General features: G+C 39.5%; 2 protein-coding genes across 3 annotated transcripts in view; one reads left to right on the top strand and one right to left on the bottom strand.

Annotated features, from left to right (window-relative positions):
- Nucleotides 1–20,000, bottom strand: part of LOC142350947 (calcium-binding protein 39-like) — a 613,053-nt gene that overhangs the window by 275,050 nt on the left and 318,003 nt on the right. The gene's annotated exons all lie outside the window — the stretch shown is intronic.
- Nucleotides 1–20,000, top strand: part of LOC142350604 (uncharacterized) — a 59,239-nt gene that overhangs the window by 27,836 nt on the left and 11,403 nt on the right. The window lies entirely within an intron of this gene.

Genomic DNA, 20,000 nt, shown 5'->3' with positions numbered 1-20,000 from the left:
ATTTTTCGTGTACCTGCATGCTACCCACTCCTTCGTCCACTGCGACATCTCTCACTAACTTCTAGGATAAATTTTTTTGAATTTAAATCAAATTCGCTCTACGTTCTGTAAAACATGCGCGTTGAATTTTTGTTATATTTGCTATTTTTAGCGGAGAAATGTGGTAAATTTTTGTAATTTCGTCGCTTACTTTAGCGGTGAAATTATATAATTTCACCGCAAAATTAGGTACAAAATTGGCGGTGAAAAAAAACAACTTAGAGGGGGGGGGGGGTAACATCTAACAATTCTTATCTAACTCCCCATTACCCCCCCCCCCACCCCCCCCCCTTATCTCACATCAGTTTACCCCCTAAAAACTAATGCGACAGAGTGAGAGAACGAGAGATACTGAGTAGAGACGAACGATGTAATTTCATCTCATTCACTGCTTATCTCACATATTTTTGACACTTTTTTCAGCGGTGAATTTATGTATTTTCACCACTGTTAAGCGGTGAATTTATGTAATTTCACCGAACTCGCAGCTTATCTCACGTAATTTGGAAACTTTTTGCAACGCGGTGAATTTAAATAATTTCACCGCTAAGTTCAGCTGTGAAATTTTGTAATTTCACTGCTACCAGGCGATAACATTTTTTTCACCACATCCACCGCCTGATTTATGCAACTTCATTGCATTCATCGCTTATCTTTTGCGTTGGATGGCGTTGACACCTCGGCCCGGGTTTCAGTTTCATTAAACTGACATCAAGCTATAGAGGACTTTTCCAAAATAGCTGACCGCCTTAGGGTTATAGCATCTCACCTCATACCTTCTTAATTTTACGATCAAGGGGAAGTTATAAGATACGCCGGCTAAGCGTGGGGCTATAGGAAGTAAAAAACACACATATATAATGCTCTGATCGTTATTAACTAACATAGGCTATAGTAGTAAGATCATAGGGTACTACGATAGGGGGGGTTATCCTTCGAATTATTACGTGTGATAATAGGGGGTTATCCTTGGCGGCGCTACATGTAAAACATTTGACTGTTGCCCTGCATGGGTGATACATGTAAACTAGCTTTCATCAGGATACATGTATGTGGAAATGTGCAATTATGTGTCTAGAGACATTTTTGAGTGAGCGTTTACAAAATCATATGGCTACCATTGCTACAGTTGATTTGAAGAGTACTCACGAAACTTACAAGGAAACCGAAAAAGAACATTCATAATACGATGAGCGATTTTTATACTTTTTAGCTATTTGTCTGCATTTGGATCCTGAGATTGATTTAGATATAGCTTGGAAACTACAACCTTATGGTGGTTTGATTGGTATCGACAATTCAACAAATATTTTAAATCATTCCAAATTTTGAGACTGCATGCGATACTTCACGACGCTTCCGGTTTTGTACATGAATATAGTGAAAAAGGTCCAGGCCATTCTTACGTATTACCTTGTTCAGAGACAAACGAGTAACTTGGTTATGTGACTGGAATTGCTTTTTGTTTATACGTAAAATCCTTCATAAATAGTTTATTCAATTTGCTGGAATGTTGAAATCCAGAGCGGTTGTTCTTGATTTTGAAGGCTTTCGAAGTAAAAAATCAGGATCTATAATAAAAGAACTTGCGGTATCTACAAAAAATTACAACGATATAATTTTATTTTTACCTCCAAACTCATTTAACATACTTTCATCGAGTGAGCAAAGATCTTTCCTGTGGGTATCTAAATTCCTTCATGGTCTCTCGTGGAAGACAGAAGAGTGCCCCTATCATTATTTGCGTAAAATTTTTCAACGTATAGTTCTTTGATTTCCCTTTTCTGATTTTTACACAAAAGGATTAGTAAAAACGGAAACTTTACGGCAGCTGTTACAGAGGAACGTTATCAACTTGAAACTTTGTTCTGCCCAAAAATTAAAAACTTGAAATCACTTCAGGAGACATCTACTTGTAAATTACATGCATTGAGTTGCCCAAAACGACAGAGAAGCAAGCATTGTGCCAAGAAGAAGGAAAAACTCTTTTACCAGTGACTGACAAATGAATCGTCGGTTAGAGAAACCAGCTCTGTTTCTACTGCAAGTGAATTTGTCTCCAAATTTGACAGTATACAATTGCATAAATCCAGTTAACGGTAACTCTTATAATGGAAGAACAAATTGACACAAGAGGCCAAACAATTTAAAGAAAACAGCAGATTGTGTGTGCTGGTGCTGAAACAGAAGCTTTCAAAAGTATCTTTCTCTACTGGAGTACTTTCGATTGTTCCATGACTTAACAAGAAAAAGTTAAAAGGTTGAAACTAACCCCTTTACCTACGCCCAAGCGTGCAGTACCAGTTCTGATGATCTGGACGATGAGACTCTTCCCGATGACATCAAGCAGCTGATTAAAGAGAACAACGTAGAGTCCATTGTTTTTAGAGATAAACTAGATTCGATGAATGCAAACTATACAATCACCTACAAACAAGGAGACGAAGACTATGAAAATGTTTCTTATGATTTTTTTTGTTAAATACTTATGTGAAAATTCTTGGAAAGCAATTCATTTTTTAAATAACTTTATTTCAAAATGAGTCAAACCGAAGGTCAATTAGATTCGGGCAGAGGCATAACTTACTTGGTTTTTGACGCCGATCACCAAGAAAGACGATCTTGGAGGTTTTGCAATTCGAGATTGCCTCGATCAGAGCTTGTATATTTTACACAAATCATTAAAATAATTTTCCTTATAGCTGTATCTCTCGCCAAGTATCGCTCTTCCAAATTCAAAGTTATGAACAAAATTATTTCTGCCACTAACCGGTTGTTCATGGCTGTTTGCGGGCCATCTTGTTGCGGGAAAACTGAGCTCATTTTCAAAAAGTTATTAGTTAGCACATTTTTTCCAGAGTTTCAAATAATTTATTATTTTTATCAGCATGATCATCCAAAAATCCAATCGTTAGAGAAGAAACAGAACATACATTTTAAAAAATTCTCCAATTTTGAGCTCATTTCAGAGTTAGAGAACTGCCGTCTTGTGTTCGATTATTCGTATGAAGAAATTTTTAATGACAAAGAATTTTCCAAATAAGCAACCGGAGGGCAAAATAGAAACATCAGTGTAATTTATGTAAAACACAATTTGTTCCAGGAAAGCAGATGGTCCAGAACAATTGATCTAAACACAACAGATATCATATTGTTTAAATCACCACGTGACACACAACAGACTAGTTTTATTGGTAGACAGTTGAATAATGCACAATTTTTAGAAGAAAGCTATGAGCTCGCAACCAAAGAACCATTTGGTCTTTTATTAATTGATTTGGATCCCAAAACATCAGACGTCTTGCGCTACTGTTCAAATATTGTTCCTCCAGGACCATCAATTTTTTATCTGCCGTCAGCTAAAGCAGTTATCACAACTTTGAGCGATGAGAAAGAAAGAAGTTTGTATGCTGGGGTGGCTCCTAGACATATCGGATACAAAACTAAAAGAGAAGATCGAGAGAGCTCCAAATAATTTCATTAAGTTCCTTTGCGAACGTTTGCTCAACATTGTCAATGGTAATGTTCCAATAAGAAAAATTTTTATCGAAGGTTATGAAAAATCATACAAAAAGCTATTGTCTAGACAAAACAAGTTTGAAACAAAAGAGGCAACTTTTTGCTAGAGACACATATTTGGTCAAAACTGTTGGTTTCGCTTGTTATCGTTATTTGACAAAATCATAATGCGCACCGAAGAATTCATTTTAATTCCAAAACGAATGTTCGCTTCACATCAACCGGTAAAGTAAGAAGTTTTGGACAATCCTCTTTACAAAATGACAGCTGCACAGATGTCTCTTTTGCTAGGAAACCAGTCCACCTCAAGGGAAGAACCAGAGAAAGCACTGGAACCAGTTGAGTTTTCAAACAAATTGATTGAAACAGCAGAAGAGGAAAAAACAGAACCCATGAGCAAAGACAGCGAGATTGAACCGGTAGTTAGTGAAAAAACAAAGAAACAGCGAAGATTTCGACTCCATAATGATAGAGCTAGAATTTATGAATAAAAAGCAAATCAAAAGATCAAAAATCATACATGACTTGATTAACCAATCTGAAACAGTCACCATAGAGTCGAACGATGTTCTTCACGTTAATAAAGAAACACTGGGCATTAAAATTTTAATATTTCTGTACAATCTACAGCAACCAACTAAAAAAATTGATAACTAATATCTCACCTCATCTTGTTGCAAATACACATGCCAAGCATATCTTGAAGGCCTCGTCTGAAAGTGAACATGAATTTTTCCCAAGTAGAGAACAACCCAATCGACAAGAGCTCTTCTCTATTGGAGAACGACCCAGTGGCTCAAAATCAAGCCAAAAAATATATAAAGAAGAAACGGACGAAACGCCAGACAAAGAAAAGACCGGTCAAAAGATGTGGTCTTTCTTTTACTGAAATTAAAAAATTGGATCGGTTTTATTTTAAAGGATCAGCTTCGCATGGAAGCATAAAATGACTACAGACTCAAAGCAAGCTCTATATAGGTAAAATCCTGTCCTATTTGGAGACAAAGACGTCTTTCACAAAGTACCGTTCAATTCGATTAAAAATTCCTAGGCTTAAAGTTTTTGTAATAGACATTAACTAAATTTGGTCTCTAGATTTGGCACACGTTGATGCAGCAATGAGCTGCAATGGCAGGACTTTTGAGATATTACCCCATGACTAAAAATTCCAAGTAAGTGTGGGCTGCAATGAGAGGATTTTTGTGGAATTGGCCTCCCTGACTAAAATTGTCACGAATTAATGGGCTGCAATGGGCTGAAATGGGACCACTTTGAGGAATTACCTTCATTGGCTTAAATTGCCATGTAACAGTGAACTGCAATGGGCTTCAACGGTATGATTTTTGGGGAATTACTCCCTGATTAGAATCGCCATGTTAGAGTGCGTGGCAATCCGCTGCAATGGGAGGACTTTTGAGGAATTATCCCCTGTCCAAAATTGCCATGTAAGAGTGGGCAGTAATTGGCTTCAATGGGTGGACTTTTGAGGAATTACCCCCCCCCCCCGACTAAAATTGCCATGTAAGAGTAGGCCGCAGGGAGCTTCAATGGGAGAACTTTTGAGGAATTACCCTTTGACTAAAATTGCCATGTAAGGTGGGTGGCAATGGGCATCAAGGGGAGGCCTTTTGAGGAAATACCACCTTACTAAATTTGCCATGTAAGAATGGGCTGCATTGAGCTGCAATGGGCGGACTTTTGAGGAATTACCCCCATGATTAAAAGTTCCAAGTAAATGTGGGCTGCAATAGGAGGAATTATGATGAATTAACCCCCTGACTAAAATTGCCATGTAAGAGTGGGCTCCAATCCGCTGCAATGGGAAGACTTTTGAGGAATTACCCCCTGATTAAAATTGCTAAAAAAGAGTGGGCTGCAATTGTCTGAAATGGGACCACTTTTGAGAAATTGCCTCCACTGGTTTAAACTGACATGTAAGAGTGGGCTGCAATGGGATTCACTGGAAAAACTTTTTGAGGAATTAACTCCACTGCCTAATTTTGCCGTGTAAGAGTTGTCTGCAATGGGCTGCAATGGGTGGAAACAGGTATATTGGTGTAAAAGTGAGGGGGTGAAATGATGTAAGAGTATGGCTGCCAAGGGGTAAAATGGTACCACAGTAGGGGGTTTTTGTTCAGAGGGCGTAAAAAGAGGTAGGAGCCCAGCTGTCGAGGGCGTAAAGTGGTGTAAGATTGAGGGCGTAATTTGTTCAGAGTGGGAAAAAATGAATTAAACGTTGAGCTGTCAAGGAGTGTAAAGTGGTGTAAGAGTGAGGTGTAGCTTGTTCAGAGGGGGTAAATTCATGTGAGAGTTGAACTGCCAAAGGGGATAAAACGGTGTAAGAGTGAGGAGGTAATATGCTCAGCGAGGGTAATATGAAGTAAGAGTTGGGCTGCCATGGGGGGTAATGTGATGTATGATTGGGTTGGGGGTTAACTTTTTCAGAGTGGGTAAATGCTGTAAGAGTTGAGCTGCCAAAGTGGATAAAATTGTGTAAGAGAGGGAGATCATTTGTTCAGAGGGGGTTAATTGAATAAAAAATTGAGCTGCCAAGGAGGATAAGGTGGTGTATGGTTGGCGGGGGGTAATTTGTTCAGAGAGGGTAAAATGAACTAAGAGTTGGTCTGCCACGGGGGGTAATGTGATGTATGATTGGGTTTGGGGTATTTTTTTCAGTGGGGGTAAAATGATGTAGGAGTTGAGCTGCCAAAGGGGTTAAAATGCTGTAAGAGTGAGGGGTTAATTTGTTAAGAGGGGGTTAATTGAATTAAAAATTTAGCTGCCAAGGGGGATAAAGTGGTGTATGAGTGACGGGGGTAATTTTTTTCACAGAGGGTTTTTTGAAGTAAGAATTTGGCTGCCGCGGGGGTTAATGTGGTCTATGAGTGAGGAGGGGAGGGGGTAAAAAGTTCAGAGTGTGCAACATGATAAAAGAGTTGAGGCGCCAAAGATAATAAAATGCTGTAAGAGTGAGGGAAAAATTTGTTCAGAGGGGATGAAAAGAATTCAAATCTGAGCTGCCAAGGGGGATAAGGTGGCGTAGGAGTGGGGGGGGGTGGTAATCTGTTCAGAGAGGGTAAAATGAAGTGGGGGTTGGACTGCCAAGGGGGTAAGGTGCTGTATGAGTGGGGGGAGGGTAATTTGTTCAGGGGCGTCAAATGATGCAAGAGTTGAGCTGAAAGAGGATAAAATGGTGTAAAAATGAGGGGTGAATTTGTTCAGGAGGGAATTAAAATGATTCGAGTGTTGATCTCCCAAAGGGGATAAAACGATGAAAGAGTGAGTTGGAAATTTGCCATGTAAGAGTGGGCTCCAATCCGCTGCAATGGGAAGACTTTTGAGGAATTACCCCTGACTAAAATTGCCAAAAAAGAGTGGGCTGCAATGGTCTGAAATGGGACCACTTTTGAGAAATTGCCTCCACTGGTTTAAATTGACATGTAAGAATGGGCTGCAATTGAATTCACTCGAAAAACTTTTTGAGGAATTAACTCCACTGCCTAATTTTGCCGTGTAAGAGTTGTCTGCAATGGGCTGCAATGGGTGGAAACAGGTATATTGGTGTAAAAGTGAGGGGGTGAAATGATGTAAGGGTATGGCTGCCAAGGGGTAAAATGGTACCACAGTGGGGGGGGGTTTCGTTCAGAGGGCGTAAGAAGAGGTAGGAGCCCAGCTGTCCAGGGCGTAAAATGGTGTAAGATTGAGGGGGTAATTTGTTCAGAGTGGGAAAAAATGAATTAAACGTTGAGCTGCCAAGGAGTGTAAAATGGTGTGAGAATGAGGTGTAGCTTGTTCAGAGGGGGTAAATTCATGTGAGAGTTGAACTGCCAAATGGGATAAAACAGTGTAAGAGTGAGGAGATAATATGCTCAGCGAGGGCAATATGAAGTAAGAGTTGGGCTGCCACGGGGGTAATGTGATGTATGATTGGGTTGGGGGTTAATTTTTTCAGAAGGGGGTAAATGATGTAAGAGTTGAGCTGCCAAAGTGGATAAAATTGTGTAAGAGAGGGGGATTATTTGCTCAGAGGGGGTTAATTGAATAAAAAATTGAGCTGCCAAGGAGGATAAGGTGATTTTCAGAGGGGGTAAATGATGTAAGAGTTGAGCTGCCAAAGTGGATAAAATTGTGTAAGAGAGGGGGTTAATTTGTTAAGAGGGGGTTAATTGAATTAAAAATTTAGCTGCCAAGGGGGATAAAGTGGTGTATGAGTGGCGGGGGTAATTTTTTTCACAGAGGGTTTTTTGAAGTAAGAATTGGGCTGCCGCGGGGTTTAATGTGGTCTATGAGTGAGGAGGGGAGGGGGTAAATAGTTCAGAGTGTGGAACATGATAAAAGAGTTGAGGCGCCAAAGATAAAAAATGCTGTAAGAGTGAGGGAAAAATTTGTTCAGAGGGGGTGAAATGAATTCAAATTTGAGCAGCCAAGGGGGATAAGGTGGCGTAGGAGGGGGGGGGGTTGGTAATCTGTTCAGAGAGGGTAAAATGAAGTAGGGGTTGGACTGCCAAGGGGGTAAGGTGCTTCATTAGTGGGGGGAGGGTAATTTGTTCAGGGGCGTCAAATGATGTAAGAGTTGAGCTGAAAGAGGATAAAATGGTGTACAAATGAGGGGTGAATTTGTTCAGGAGAGTTTAAAATGATTTGAGTGTTGATCTCCCAAAGGGGATAAAACGATGAAAGAGTGAGTTGGAAATTTGTTCAGAGGGGGTAAAATGATGTAAGAGTGAGGGGAAATTTTTTCAAGGAGGGTAAAATGAAGCGAGAACTGGGCTTCCATTGTGGGGTAAGGTAGTGTATGAGTGAGTGGGGGTTAAATTGTTCAGAGTGGGTAAAATGATGTAAGAGTTGAACCGCCAAAGAGGATAAAATGATGAAAGAGTGAGGGGGTAAACTGTTCAGAGTGGGTAAAATGATGGAAGAGTTGGGCTTCCAACGGGGGTAAATTGGTGTAAGATTAGGGGATCTTTTGTTCAGAAGGGGTAAAATGAGCTGAGAGCTGGGCTGCCGAGGGTGGTAAAATGATGTAAGAGTTTAGGGGTAATTTGTTCTAAGAATGATGTAAGATTGAGGAGTTATTTGTTGAGAGGGGCAATTCTAAAACAATTATTCATGTATATTGACCGTCAAGAGTTGGACAAACTTTGATGGTCTGGAGATTGAAGGGAACCAGTTGAGGGTACAGAGAATAGGGGCTCAAGACTGGCAGTCTTCAAGTATGGGGTCTAAAACAATGTAAGATTGAAGGGGTAAAATGATGTTAGAGTTGAGCGGCCAAGGGGCGTAATATAGTGTAAGAGTGAGGGAATAATTTTTTCAGATGGGGTTAATATGATGCAGGGGTGGGGCTGCAATGGGAGGACTTTTTAGGAAACTGCAGCTCAAAAATCATCGTTTTTTTTGGGTTGCATTACTCTTACAACGGAGGTAAAAAGGTGTAAGAGTGAGGGTTAAAAAACAAATTAACCCCCACCCTAACATCTTTTTGGTCTGTCAAGGGGTAAAATGATGTAAGACTTTGAGGGTAATGCAGAATATACCGCCAAACTCTTACATCATTTTGCCCCCTTGACAAACCTAAAAGATGTTAGAATGGGGGTTAATTTGTTTTTTAATCCTCACTCTTACACCATTTTATCTCCCTTAGAAGAGTTATGCAACACAAAAAAACATATGAGTTGCAATTTCCTGTAAAAATTGTCTCATTGCTGCCCTACTCTTAAATTTGTTTAGGTGAAAAACTTCGACCCAGGATCCCCAGTTTTTCTTTTCTCCAAGAATTAAGTGTGATATACAGCTGATCCACTGATGCCAACTGCAGTTAACGAACGTCTCATAGAATGTTTCACGATTTGGTTCTCCAGTTTTATGCCGACCTGGTTCTTCACACGGTTCCGATTGATTAAAAATCTCGACAAAAACATTGGTAGCTCGATTGTATTAAAAGAATGCAACTTTAATTTTGAATGAGGGTCAATATTCACTTGTGGAACTTGACAATACATAAAATAACAAAAATTCTATTTTTGCACCATTTAGGATCTAATGGCCACACTTGTGGGTATGATGCATTATTGTTCGTTAGGTCCACGATAGCTTAGAGATTACTTTGACCGAGTGCTATAACCTCGTGCTGCTCAAATTTACCTTCTGAAAAAAGAGCTACAAATTTTTGGTCTTAACTAATTAAAATGTTTCGGTTTCGAACTTTTTTGCGTTTTCAAAAATTTCTCGAAAACACCTTCATAGGATACTTGCGCCAAATTCACCATCAATCTGTTTAATTCGCCATCTCTCGCTGATCGTACGCCGCCATTGTTGTGTTTGAAGACTTGCATGAGTCGTCCCATTTTATATTTACATATTTCCATCGATTCATTTACAATCCAAAAAAGTTCTCCATATTTTCAGTGTTTGCAAATGTTTTTTAACCACTTCGGTCTCTGAAATCACTGGGGATGATATTCACAATTTCATCTTTTACAGATCATGTCCGCATTTTTTTAGCCATTTTGCAAAAATTTTTCAAGTCATGGTATTGCTCACATTATGACATGAATGCAAAACTCGTGTTTTCTTGACCTAGTGAGAAATGATTAGATTAGAGCGCTTTCAAAACTTCAGGATCGTTACTTACTGCTGCCATGTGTCTTGCACTGACCGTTTGCTCTAAGAAGTACACTTTGTTGTACTGAGCTGCTAGATGGTGATACTTTGATTGTGCAAGATTGCTCAATCATTTGCTAAAGATTTTAAACCATTCTTATCCAATTTCCACCAAGCGCAACCAAAGTGTGGCGCTCCAGGATTGTTGAACTTCCAAACAACCTTCTCCAGAGCTGAACCAGTTTCATTCTTAGCTTTGTCTCATTCGTCCATGAATGCCTGCAGTTCCTCTGTTGCTCCATTTAATCTTGTGTCATTGTCACTGATCATGATATTTGGGTAGCCGCATACTGCAATGTGTTTTGTCACTACAGACAGACATTAATTGGTGTCAAAAGATTGTGCAACTTCAATGTGTACTGCTCTTGTTGTTAGGCAAGTAAGGAGACAACCCCATCACTTCGAGAAAATTCGTGTATACATCACTTCGATTGGTCCGAAGTGGTCAACTCCAGTGAGGCTGACTGGGTCATCAAGTCGTTCTCGGGGTGGTTCCGCCATCTGCAGTTGAATTTGGTTGTCGTTCGTGTGTCTGCATTTAAAAAATCTCTACTTGACTTCTCGTAATTCATTTTGCAATCAAAAAATCCACAATTCTTGTTGAGGAATGCTTCTCGCATGCTCTGTACCTTCAAGTAGGTTGTCATGATGTGCTCTCTTCAACAGAAATTGTATAATTTGATAATTCGCTGGTTCGAATGATTTAGTCAATCTTTCAGCCAATTGGCTCTATCTTCTTTTCGACGTGTGGCAGTTTGGCGAGCTTCAATGCTTTTGAGATTTATTTGCTGCTTGCTATTGACTTTCAAAAAAACGGGAGGCAATTGATTTGAAAAAACTGAAAAAATCTTTGCTCTGCCTGATGGTTCGCGTTTGCTTTGGGAAGTCACTTCTGCTTCGTCGTGAACTGCTGTAGCAGTACCAGTCAAATTGTTTCTTAGCTTCTGTTTCAGTTGCTACAGCACCGATAGCTTACTCAACATCAAATTCGTTCTCTTGACACCACGGCTTTGGGCACATATCGTTATGCTTTTTTAGTCATGCCGAGCCGATTCACTGCACAGAATCCGTTTGACGTGTCTCCAAATATCCATCTAGGGGTAATTCCAGTACTACCTCTGCTCTGTTTGCAACAAAAAAATTTGTTTCTTGTGCGCTGTAGGTAACCAATATAGGACTGTTGACGGGTCAGTCCAATAACAAGTTTTGTCAAATTTGACATAGTGTTCAATGAGTATCTGAACTCTAAGTCCAGTTCCGTCAGCTGCGAGTCCAAACTTCGGCAGTTTCATGTATTTGATGGGTGCTACACAACATTTCCCTATTTTATAGGTCAGTTCTAACCTTGTTCTATCTTGCAGATATGTCAAAAAGCATATCAATTCTTCGGATGCATCTGTAAAGATGTGAAGTCTCAAGATTGTGTCTTTGTTTTCAAAATAAAGTCGAGTTACTGACATTGTCCTTATTTATGTCTCAGAGCAAATATCAAAGAACAGTTTTGCGTGATCTGCTGACAACTCTTCCATGCTTGTCCTATGCTTGTAATGTTGCTGCCAAAATGCTTTTGAGTAGAACATACCCTCAAACTGGTGTGTTTTGAGTAGAAAACACCAGTTTGAGGGTGATTTGTTCTGAGGGGTTAAAATGATGTAAGAGTAAATGGGTAATTTGTTGAGAGGGGCAATTCTATAAAGCATTAATCAAGTTTAATGACCGTCAAGAAATGGACAAGCTTTGATGGTCTGGAGGTTGAGGCGAACCAGCTGAGGGTCAAGAAGTTGTGGGTTCAAGACTGGCAGTCTCCAAGTATGGGGGCAAAAAACAATGTAGGGTGGAGGGGGTAAAATGATGTAAGAGTTGAGTTGCCAAGGTAGGTGTGAGAGTGAGGGGTTAATTTTTTCAGAGGGGGCTAAAATGATGTGAGAGTGGGGCTGCAATGGAAAGATTTTTTTAGAAAAAAGCAGCTCAAAAAACTTACGTCGTCTTTTTGGGCTGCATTTGGCTTCCAGCGGAGGTAAAATGGTGTAAAAGCAAGGGGTTAAAATTAAGGTTAACCCCCCACTCTTACATCTTTTTGGTCTGTCAAGGGGGTAAAATGATGTAAGAGTTTGAAGGTAATTGACAAATTACCCCGAAGTCTTACCTCATTTTACCCCTCTTGAAAGAACAAAAAGATGTTATAGTGGGGGTTAATTTGTTTTTAACCCTCGCTCTTACACCATTTTACCTCCCTTGGATGAGTATGGCAGCTCAAAGGGACACATGAGATTTGAGCGCAAAAGTGATATGGGTCAATGTTCACAAAGTAAATGTCAAATTAATGTAAAATTTGTCCTTCTTGTCTTAAGCACTGATAGGTATTTTGTAGCTCTAATTGCCTCTAATGTATGACCATCAATGAACACTTAAAGAATCACAGAAGGAGAAATTTATGGAACTTGGCAATAAATGAAATAACAAATAATTCCTTTTTTGCACCATATAGGATCTAATGGCCACAATTGTGGGTATGATGCAATATTGTTCGTTGGTTCCGCGATAGCTCACATAAAATTTTGACCGAGTGCCATAACCTGGTGCTGCTCAAGTTTCCTTTCTGAAAATGGGCTTACAAATTTTCGGTCTTAACTAATTAAGTTTTTTGGTTTTCAGTTTTTTTGCGTTTTCAAAAAATTTCTTGGATTAGAGTTTTCATTTCATTTATGTTGTCCTGATTGCTCAGGCTTCTTTTCAATAGTGGCACAAGCATATCCGGCCCGGTTTTTGGTCTCGGAAACACCATCATAAGATAGTGGCGCCAATTTCTCCATCGATCTGTTGAATTCGAGATCTCTCGTTGACCGTACGACGCCATCGTTGTGTTTGAAGAATTGCATGATTCGTCCCATTTTATTTTTACATATTTTCATCAATTCATCTACAATCTAAACACGTTTTCACTCTTTTTCAGTATTTTCAAATCTTTTTTTGACCACTTCGGTCTCTGAATTCATTGTGGATGATATTCCGGAATTCATCTTTTCCAGATCATGTCCGCATTTTCTGTGAGCCATTTTGCAAAACTTTTCCAAGTCATGGTATCTCTCAGATATTGGCCTGAATGCAGCACTCCTGTTTTCTTGTCCCAGTTAGAAACGATTAGATTAGAGTGCTGTCAAGACTTCAGGATCATTACTTACTGCTGTCATGTGTCTTGCACTGAGCGTTTGCTATAACACATACGCTTTGTTGTACTGAGCACCTAGTTAGTGAGACTTTGATTGTGCAAGATTGCAATCATCAATTTTTTACGGCATTAAACCATTCTTATCCAGTTTCCACCGATCGCCACCAATGTGAGGTGCTCCAGAATTGTTGAACTTCCAAAAAACCTTCTCCTGAGCTAAACCACTTTCATTCCTAGCTTTGTCTCATTCGTCTACGAATGGCTGCAGTTCCTCTGCTGCTCCGATGAAACGTTTTTTCAGTGATCATGGTTTTTGGGTAGCCATGTCCTGCAATAAATATTCTCACTGCAGACAGACATTAGTCGGTGTCCAATGATTGTGCAACTTCAATGTATACTGCTCTTGTTGTTAGACAGTCAAGGAGACAGCCCCATCTCTTCGAGAAAAATCGTATGAACAGCACTTCGGTTGGTCCGAAGTAGTCGACTCCAGTATGGGTTAATGGGTCATCAAGTCGTTCTCGGGATAGGTCCGCCATCTGCGGGTGGATTTGGTTGTCGTTCTTGTGTCTTTTATTAATATATCTCCACTTGACTTCTCGTAATTGTTTTTGCAATCCAATAATCCACAATTCTTGTTGAAGAATGCTTCTCGCATGTTTTCTACCTTCATGTAGGTATTCATGATGTCCTCTCTCCGACAGATGTTGTTTAACTTGAAAATTCGCTGCTAGCACTTTTAGCTGTTTTGCGTTGTAACCAAGGTTCGAATGATTCAGTCAATCTTTCACTCAATTGGCTCTCTCTTCTTTTCTAAGTGTGGCACTCTCGCGAGGTTCAAGGTTTTTGAAATTTCTGTGCTGCTTGCTTTCGATTTTCAAACAAAAGGGAGTTAATTGATTTGAAAAAACTGAAAAAAGAATACTCTGCTTGATAATTCGCGTCTGCTTTGGGAGGTCACTTCTGTTTCGTCGTGAACTGCTGTAGAAGTTGAAATCAAATGGTTTCTCGGCTTCTCTTTCAGTTGCTACTGCACTGATATTTTACTCGAGATCAAATTCGTCCTCTTGACAAAATGGTTTTGGGCACATATCTTTATCTTTTTGTAGTCATGCCAAGCCCATTCACTGCTCGGACTCCCGGAAAAATTCTATGGACATTCCTTGCGTTCCTATGTGAATAGGGTTTTTGTACGTCTTTGACGTGTCTCCACTTATTTATCTATGGGTTTTACCAGTAATTCTGCTGCTCTGTTTGCATTGAAAATTTTTTGTTTCTTGTGCGCTGCAATTAACCAATATAGTACCGTTAACGGGTCAGTCCAACAACAAAATTTTTCAATTCTGACGTAATTTTTGTTGAGTATCTGCATTCTGAGACTATTTCCGTCAACTGCGATTTGGAGTTCTAACTTCAGTGTTTCATGTATTTGATGGGTGCTACACAACATTTCCCTATTTTATAGGTCAGTTCTAACCTTGTTCTATCTTGCAGATATGTCAAAAAGCATATCAATTCTTCCGATATATCTGTAAAGATGTGAAGTCTCAAAATTGTGCATTTGTTTTCAAAATAAAGTCGAGTTATTGACATTGTCCTTACTTATGTCTCAGATTAAATATCAAAGAACAGTTTTGAGTGATCTGCTGACAACTCTCCCATGCTTGTCCTATGCTCGTATTATTGCTGCCAAAATTTTTTTGAATAGAAACACCTTATCCGTCTGGTGAAGGGGGACATAGCACAAGTGGTTCGAACACTGCTGAGAAAAAAGATTTGACAATTTTCTGAGCTATTTTTGCTGCAATTTCCTGCTCAATTTCACAACGGGCATTGAGACTATCTGTGTTCAAATTCAATTCCACGAGTTGAAAATGAATACGATTTAGTTCTGAACGCTTTCAAAAATTGCGTTGACCCCTCTGTCTCTGAGATCTGTGACTTGACTTTATCGTCACTTGTTATCGAACTTGTCATTTTGAATCCACCTTTGCTAAAGATATCTCAAACCTTCAACTGCTTCTTGAGGTATTTTGCTTGAATTAAGGAAGCTTAAGGAAGCTTACACAGGCCTGGTCCAGGTAGAAGTTTGTCGTTGAGGGCTACCCTTGATACTACCCTTGCTGCTGTAATTCACACTGTTCTGACCTTTTAGGGTTTATGAGGACACTATTGCAGAATAGCAGTTGCTCGGTGATTTCCTTTCGTCCTCCCGCAACAGAAGTCCACTTTCATATAATTTGCTTTTGAATCGTGTTGTCTGCCCAATATCTTGATTGCTTGTTGTTTGTCTGTTTAACTAGCGTTGACAATGCAATTTGAAGCAACATACCACCACTTACACAGGTGGCTTGCTAATTCATCAACTGAAATTGATGAGGGGAAAAAGAGGTAAGAACTGGGCTGACAAGGGGGGTAAAATGGTGTAAGAGTGATGGGGTAAATTTTTCCGAGGGATAAAATGAGATGAGCTGCCTAGGGGAGTAAAATGGTTTTAAGAAGGAGGGGGTAGTTTGTTCAGATGAGATAAAATGAGTTAAGATTTGAGCTGCCAGGGAGGGTAAAGTGGTGTAAGAGTTGGGGATTGTTTGTTCAGAGGGGGTAAAATGAGCTAAGAGCTGGACTGCAAAGGGGGGTAAAGAGTTTGGGGTTGATTTGTTCTCGGGGGTGGGGGTAAAATGATGAAAGTAAGGGGGTATTTTTTGAGAGGGGCAATTCTAACAAGTATTAATCATGTATTTTGACCGCCAAGAGTTGGACAAGCTTTGATGGTCTGGAGGTTGATGAGAACCAGCTGAGGGTACAGAGGATGTGGGTTCAGGAATGGCAGTCTTCAAATAGGGGTGCAAAAACAATTTGAGATTGAGGGGGTAAAAGGATCTAGGAAGGATGTAAAAGGATGTGAGTTGCCAAGGGGGTAAAATGGTGTAAGAGTGAGGGTTTAATCTTTTCAGAGGGGACTAAAATGATGTGAGAGTGGGGCTGCAATGGGACGATTTTTTTCCGAAAAAAGCAGCTCAAAACTCTTACGTCGTCTTTTTGGGCTGCATTTGGCTTCCAACGGAGGTAAAATGGTGTAAAAGTGAGGGGATGAAATTAAAGTTAACCCCCACTCCTACATCTTTTTGTCTGTCAAGGGGGTAAAATAATGTAAGAGTTTGGATGTAATTGAGAAAATACCCTAAACTCTTACACCATTTTACCCCCCTTGACAGACCAAAAAGATGTTATAGTGGGGGTTAATTTGTTTTTTAACCCTCGCTCTTACGTCATTTAACCTAATTTGGATGAGTAATGCCGCTCAAAAAAACATATGATTTTTGAGCGCAAAAGTGATTTGGGTCAATGTTCACAAAGTAAATGTCATATTAATGCAAAATTTGTGCTTCTTGTCCCGAGCACTGATAGTTATTTTGTAGCACTAATTGCCTCTAATGTATGACAGTTGACCATCAATGAACACTTAAAGAAACATAAAGGAAGAATTTGTGAAATTTGACAAAAAATAAAATAACAAAAATTCCTTTTTCGCACCATATAGGATCTAATGGCTACACTTGTGGGTATGATGCAATATTGTTCGTTGGTTCCACGATAGCTTAGCGATTTTTTTGACCGAGTGCTATAACCTCGTGCTGCTCAAGTTTCCCTTCTGAAAAAGGGGTTACAAATTTTTGGTCTGAACATTAATTAGAGTTTTTTGGTTTTGAACTTTTTTGCGTTTTCAAAAAACTTCATGAATTAGAGTCTTGTTTTTACTTCTGTTGTTCTGATTGCTCCTGCTTCTGTTCAATAGTGGCACAAGCATCTCCGGCCCAGTTTTTGATCTCGGAAACACCATCGTAGGATGCTAGCGCCAATTTCACCATCGATCTGTTGAATTCGCCATCTCTCGCTGATCGTACGACGCCATCGTTGTGTTTGAAGACATGCATGATTCGTCCCATTTTAAATTCCCATATTTTCATCGATTCATCTACAATCCCAACAATTTCTCCTTCTTTTTCAGTGTTTGCAAATTTTTTTTTGACCACTTCGGTCTCTGAATTAATTGGGAATGATATTGCCGAATCCATCTTTTCCGGATCAATTCCGCATTTTCTGTGAGCCATTTTGCAAAACTTTTCCAAGTCATGGTATCTCTCAGATATTGGCATGAATGCAGCACTCGTTTTTTCTTGTCCCAGTTAGAAATGATTAGTTTAGAGTGCTGTAAAGACTTCAGGGTCGTTACTTACTGCTGTCATGTGTCTTGCACTGAGCGTTTGCTAAAACAAATACACTTTGTTGTACTGAGCACTTAGTTGGTGAGGCGTTGATTGTGCATTATTGCAATCATCATTTGTTTACAACTTTAAACCATTCTTATCCAGTTTCCACCTAGCGCCACCAAAGTGTGGCGCTCCAGGATTGTTGAACTTCCACACAACTTTCTCCTGAGCTAAACCACTTTCGCTCTTAGCTTTGTCTCATTCGTCCATGAATGCCTGCAGTTCGTTTGCTGCTCCAATGAGGCTCGTGCAGTTGTCAGTAATCATGGTATGTGGGTAGCCACGCACTGAAGTGAATATTGTCACTGCAGACAGACATTAATCGGTGTCCAATGATTGTGCAACTTCAATGTATACTGCTCTTGTTTTTAGACAGTCAAGGAGGCAGCCCAATTCTTCGAGAAAATTCGTATGAACATCACTTCGTTTGGTCCGAAGTATTCGACACCAGTATGGGTGAATGGGAACAATTGTTCATCAAGTCGTTCTCGGGGTAGTTCCGCCATCTGTGGGTAGATTGGGTTGTCGTTCGTGTGTCTGTTATTAATACATCTTGACTGGATTTCTCGTATTTCTTTCTGCAATCCAATAATCCACAATTCTTGTTGAAGAATTCTTCTCGCATGTTCTCTACCTTTATGTAGGTTTTCATGATGTCCTCTCTCCGACAGAAATTGTTTAACTTGAAAAATCGCTGTTAGCACTTTTGGCTGTTTTGCGTTGTAATCAGGGTTCGAATGATTCAGTCAATCTTTCACTCAATTGGCTCTGTCGTCTCTTCAAAGTGTGGAAGTTTGGCGAGGTTCAATGTTTTTGAGATTTCTTTGATGGTAGCTATCGACTTTCATACAAACGTGAGGCAATTGATTTGAAAAATTGAAGAAATTTTTGCTCGGTTTTAGGAAGTCATTCCTTTTTCGTCGTGAACTGCTGTAGCAGTTCCAGTCAAATGGTTTCTGATCTTCGGCTTCAGTTGCTACAGCACTTATAGCTTACTCAAGATCGAAATCGTTCTCTTGGCACCACGGCTTTGGGCACATATCTTCTTTTTTTTTGTAATCAGGCCGAGCCGATTCACTTCACGGAATCTCGGAAAAATTCTATGTACGTTCCTCGGGTTCCTATGTGAAATGGGTTTTCGACACCTTTCACGTGTTCTCATTTATACATCTATGGGTGTTTCAAGTATTTTCGCTGTTCTGTTTGCAAGGAATAATTGTTGTTTCTTGTGCGCTGTAGAAAACATATGTAAGACCGTTGACGGGTCAGTCCAATGAAGGGTTTTGTCAATTCTGACATAGTGCTCGTTGAGTTTCTGCATTCTGAGACCAATTCCGTCAAATGCGATTTGGAGTTCTATCTTCGGCGTTTTCAAGTGTTTCTTGGGTGCTACACAACATTTCTCTATTAAACAGGTAAGTTTAAACTTGTTCTATCTTGCAGATACGTCAAAATGCATATTGCTTCTTCTGATGCTTCTGTAAAGATGTGAAGTCTCATAATTGTGTATTTTTTTTCAAAATAAAGTCGAGTTATTGACATTGTCCTTACTTATGTCTCGGATTAAATATCAAAGAACAATTTTGAGTGATTTGCTGACAACACTTCCATGCTTGTCCTATGCTTGTATTATTGCTGCCAAAATGCTTTTGAATAAAAAACACCATATCCGTCTGGTGAAGGGGGACATAGCCCAAGTGGTTCGAACACTGGGACAAAAGATATGACAATTTTCTGATTTATTTTTGCTGCAATTTCTTGATCAGTTCCACAACGGGAATTGAGGCAATCTGTGTTCAAAATCAACTCCTCGAATTGAAAACTAATATGATATAGTTCTGAACGCTTTCAAAACTTGAGTTGACCCGTCTGTCTCTGAGATCTGTGACTTGACTTCATCGTCACTTGATATCCATTTTGTCAATTTGAATCCACCTTTGCTAAAGATATCTCAAACCTTCTGGAGGATTTTCAATTGCTTCTTGAGGTATTCTGCTTGACTTAAGGAAGTTGTCTGTTTAAATTTTTCATTGAACATTTTTGACCAGGCTTTAGTCGATGACTGCTTTATCTTTCGCCAATTCTGGCAAAGCAAAATTTGTTAAAGTCAGCAAGTTTTTTTGCCGCAAAACGTGCCGCAAAACATCTCTGTCTTCTGCTCGGGTTCTCCTCGCTAATCTCGTTATTCTATGAAATATGATAATATTTAAACAGAGCAGATTAATTCCCTTAAAATGAAATACATTACATCTTTTCGGATGTATTTTCTTGAATTTTATTGAACTATAAGGTCTATAATTTAAGTTAAAAACAACAAATACTACTGCATTCCTATTCAG

Source organism: Convolutriloba macropyga, chromosome 12 (genome assembly GCF_964194025.1).
Source record: "Convolutriloba macropyga chromosome 12, txConMacr16.3, whole genome shotgun sequence".
Classification (NCBI taxonomy): domain Eukaryota; kingdom Metazoa; phylum Xenacoelomorpha; order Acoela; family Convolutidae; genus Convolutriloba; species Convolutriloba macropyga.
The sequence above is the reverse complement of the archived record's forward strand: the minus strand, read 5'-3'. Positions and strand labels throughout refer to the sequence as shown.